Here is a 5,102-nt window from a genome sequence, read left to right on the forward strand (position 1 = left end):
GGGAAATGTGGAAGACGAATGTTCTCTTCGTTCCCTTGTACTAATTCATGTCTAGCTTTACTAAACCTTGTAAAAGCATGTTTTGTTTTAGCAAACAGAAAAATGTTTGTGCAAAGGACTCAAGGTCTGAGCATTCCACACATGAGTCTGCCTTATCACGTTTTCCCTTAGCTTACATCTGAACGCCATAACAAAAGGAGCCAAGAAATCAAGTTTTACAAGTGACGTTAAAGGGGCTCAAGGTTTGTGTATAATAAATGTGTTGACTGTAACATTTTATAATGATATTAAATCACGCATTCTAGGGGTATAAAACTGGACCCCACCCAACAGACGGGGTTCAGAAGAGCCCTGATGCTGTCATGTATATTTGATTGTCTGCTTTTCTGAAACTCTTCTCACCGTGACTCTGAAAAATAAAGCTGCTTTATAACCGCACCTGCTGTCTGGTCTGAGTTTTCGTCCACAAAGCACTGCACAAGATGCAGCTGATCGAGCAGAGAGGAGGTATAAAAAAAAAAAATCCCTGTATTTAAGAGGGGGTTTCGGAGGAGCAACCGCATCTTCTTGGGGTGCGTTCAGCCCCCGTCTTCACAAAGTGAGTGGCAGAGACACAAAGCTGGTGCGTAGTGCAGGCCAGGGGGGTTGGTGAGCGAAGCAAGCAGGCGGGAACCCCCTGGTCAATATATAAAATTAAACTACCCCACACTTTAGAATACTCGTAGGTATTCTGTTTCTGTTTTATATCCATTACAGCTGCAAAAATGGTGTCTAGTTTTAGCACACCAAGCTTCGTGGCTGTCCTTTTGACTAAGAGTGGTTCTCCTCTCCTTTTGTTAAGAACAAACTCTGCATACTTGGTGTGGTCTCTTACCTTGACCTCACAATTAAAAGCTCTTTTTACAAGCAATGTCTGTAGATGAATAAGTAAACATCTTCTCTGACATCTAATGTGCTCATGTTTAAGTTCTTTACAGGTTTTTTCATCAATGTTACAGGTTGCACCAGATAATTAAACTTAGTCTTAATTCTGAGTTTAAACACCATGTAGGCCAGTGTTTCCCAAACTCGGTCCTGGGGACCCCCTGTGGCTGCAGGTTTTTGTTCCAACCGGATTCTTAATCAGTGACAACACCTGATAACACTGATTTCATTTAATTAGCTGGTATTTTTTTTTCTTTTATTCGACATTGAGAAAAGCACAGCAGCATGATTTTTACATTTATAAGACATTTATAAATATTTGTGCTTTTGCTATAGATTTAAATGCTTAACTCTCTTTTGTTGATTTCATTATACTTTGCCCTTTCTCTGTGCAGTTTTTCCCCATTTGTTGTATCTTAATAATGACAATTTAAAACAAGCAGATCAGACACCCAGGCAAACAACACTGAATAATCAAAGGCTACAACTAGTTTAGAGTCAGACCCACTAATTAGTAAATAATGGATTAATTAAACAATTAGAACACCTAGAAAAGTAGAATGAAAATCAAGATGAAAATACTGTTAAAAAGAAAACAAAAAACATTCCTATATAACTACTTGGTACATTTTAATATTTTTTTTTCGCAAACTTAGTTTTCTAATTTCTATATTAGTTCCCTAAACACAGAACTTGGGAAATATCAGTTCACTTAATTAGCCCAGGAGTTCAATTAAAAAAAGAAGCTGGTTGGATCAAAAACCTGCAGCCACAGGGGTCCCCAGGACCGAGTTTGGGAAACACTGATGTAGGCAAACACTGAGTTATTCTGACATGTCATTTTTCAGTAACAGACATACTCCGTTTGTCTCTCAACTTTTTGCGACTCTTTGTCCTGCACATTTTCGAGAAATGATCTTCCCATTGCACTTGTAATATGCATGTCATCACACTGGACATTTTGTGTCTCTGCCCAAGTGGTCTATATTTCCACATCTGTAGCATTGCTTATCTGTTTTATATTCTCAAAATTGTGTTTGCTCCTTTGTTTTCTCTCATTTTTACTTTGTCTCTGTGCTACAGGTGTTTTTGCCATTTGCTCTTCTGTCTTCTTGCTTAAGGATTCCACCTCCTGCACACGAGTGAGTGAGCTTCAAAAAGCCAGCGATGCCCATAAACAGAAGAACATTTACTTACAATTGCATCTCTAATTTGGTTTTCTAGGTCTCCCTCAAAAACATAGTTTTTAACAGAATGCCCAAGTCAAGTTGCAAGCTCCTGTACTGCCTCACCTGTTTTTTTGTAAAGGTTTACTGAAAAGACTGGCGTGTGGATGCTGCGTTGACTTGCGGAATGAAGTAGAGACTGCTTTTTCATGTCCATCTCTGTTCCTGCATTTGGTAAAGTTGGGAAAATGTCTTGTACATCTGGACCAGTGTGATGCAGGAGCAAGGCTCACCATCGTTTTCTAACTGCATTCTCCATGTTATCTGCAATAATGAGTCCTTGGTCTGCAAAAAGCTCAAAAGAAGTTAGCCATCTTGTCCATCTCGGTCCCAGTGCTACCAGATCTGTGTCACAATCAGACTTTGTGACACTAGCTTTATCCATGGCTGAAATCAACTAAAATGTTCTTAGTATAAGCTTGGAGTTGTGCAATTTACTATCTTTGTTGCCAATGTTTGATACAAATACCTTAAAGCAAGAATTAGGTATTTTGAACTGAATCAGTCTCTTAAAATATTTTGACATATTGATTTTCCCTGAGCCTTTCCATAATCAAACCGCAGCATTACTTAAAGAGACATACACCTTCTTAATACATGATAGGTATGACAAGCGTAAAAATGGCATGGCTGTGATATTTCTGAAAGGTGAAAAGAGAAGAAGATTGGCAAGGGTCTGGGTCTATTGAAGCAGTACAGGCAAATAGGGCACCTTCCTTAATTAATGTGTATAGAAGAGGGAAAGCCGGTGATGTGTGGAGCACAACTACCCTTTGGGGGGAACACAACAAATATAACAGGTTCTTTAGAACAGCTTTTACAAAGCTATAATATTAATTGCCAGGATACCTTGCATTACAGCGATCAAAACCTCTTGAAAAAACTGTTGTGCCTAAAATACTTGAAACATTAAATATTTAATCTTAAGCATGTTTGGTTGTCTTATTTATCTTATTTAAATGTACAGCTATTATTGAATGAAATTACTATAATCATGCACAGAACAAACATTAGAACACACTAGACGAGAACAGGCCATAAAGCCCAACAAAGCTCGCCAGTCCTATCCACTTATTTTTTCCAAGAAAACATCAAGTTGAGTTTTGAAAGTCCCTAACGTCTTACTGTCTACCACACTACTTGGTAGCTTATTCCAAGTGTCTATCGTTCTTTGTGTAAAGAAAAACTTCCTAATGTTTGTGCGAAATTTACCCTTAACAAGTTTACAACTGTGTCCCAATGTTCTTGATGAACTCATTTTAAAATACAAGTCTCGATCCACTGTACTAATTCCCTTCATAATTTTAAACACTTCAATCATGTCACCTCTTAATCTTATTTTGCTTAAACTGTAAAGGCTCAGCTCTTTTAATCTTTCCTCATAATTCAACCCCTGTAGACCTGGAATCAGCCTAGTCGCTCTTCTCTGGACCTTTTCTAGTGCTGCTATGTCCTTTTTGTAGCCTGGAGACCAAAACTACACACAGTACTCAAGATGAGGCCTCACCAGTGCATTATAAAGGTTAAGCATAACCTCCTTGGACTTGAACTCCACACATCGTGCTATACAGTGGTGTGAAAAAGTATTTGCCCCCTTCCTAATTTCTTATTCTTTTGCATGTTTGTCACACAAAATGTTTCTGATCATCAAACACATTTAACCATTAGTCAAATATAACACAAGTAAACACAAAATGCAGTTTTTAATTGATGTTTTTTATTATTTAGGGAGAAAAAAAAAATCCAAACCTACATGGCTCTGTGTGAAAAAGTAATTGCCCCCTGAACCTAATAACTGGTTGGGCCACCCTTAGCAGCAATAACTGCAATCAAGTGTTTGCGATAACTTGCAATGAGTCTTTTACAGCGCTCTGGAAGAATTTTGGCCCACTCATCTTTGCAGAATTGTTGTAATTCAGCTTTTTTTGAGGGTTTTCTAGCATGAACCGCCTTTTTAAGGTCATGCCATAGCATCTCAATTGGATTCAGGTCAGGACTTTGAATAGGCTACTCCAAAGTCTTCATTTTGTTTTTCTTCAGCCATTCAGAGGTGGATTTGCTGGTGTGTTTTGGGTCATTGTCCTGTTGCAGCACCCAAGATCGCTTCAGCTTGAGTTGACGAACAGATGGCCGGACATTCTCCATCAGGATTTTTGGTAGACAGTAGAATTCATGGTTCCATCTATCACAGCAAGCCTTCCAGGTCCTGAAGCAGCAAAACAACCCCAGACCATCACACTACCACCACCATATTTTACTGTTGGTATGATGTTCTTTTTCTGAAATGCTGTGTTCCTTTTACGCCAGGTGTAACGGGACATTTGCCTTCCAAAAAGTTCAACTTTTGTCTCATCAGTCCACAAGGTATTTCCCCAAAAGTCTTGGCAATCATTGAGATGTTTCTTAGCAAAATTGAGATGAGCCCTAATGTTCTTTTTGCTTAACAGTGGTTTTGCGTCTTGGAAATCTGCCATGCAGGCCGTTTTTGCCCAGTCTCTTTCTTATGGTGGAGTCATGAACACTGACCTTAATTGAGGCAAGTGAGGCCTGCAGTTCTTTAGAAGTTGTCCTGGGGTCTTTTGTGACCTCTCGGATGAGTCGTCTCTGCGCTCTTGGGGTAATTTTGGTCGGCCAGCCACTCCTGGGAAGGTTCACCACTGTTCCATGTTTTGCCATTTGTGGATAATGGCTCTCACTGTGGTTCGCTGGAGTCCCAAAGCTTTAGAAATGGCTTTATAACCTTTACCAGACTGATAGATCTCAATTACTTCTGTTCTCATTTGTTCCTGAATTTCTTTGGATCTTGGCATGATGTCTAGCTTTTGAGGTGCTTTTGGTCTACTTCTCTGTGTCAGGCAGCTCCTATTTAAGTGATTTCTTGATTGAAACAGGTGTGGCAGTAATCAGGCCTGGGAGTGGCTACGGAAATTGAACTCAGGTATGATACACCAC

This window comes from Polypterus senegalus, chromosome 2 (assembly GCF_016835505.1).
Source record: "Polypterus senegalus isolate Bchr_013 chromosome 2, ASM1683550v1, whole genome shotgun sequence".
NCBI classification, from domain to species: Eukaryota; Metazoa; Chordata; class Cladistia; order Polypteriformes; family Polypteridae; genus Polypterus; species Polypterus senegalus.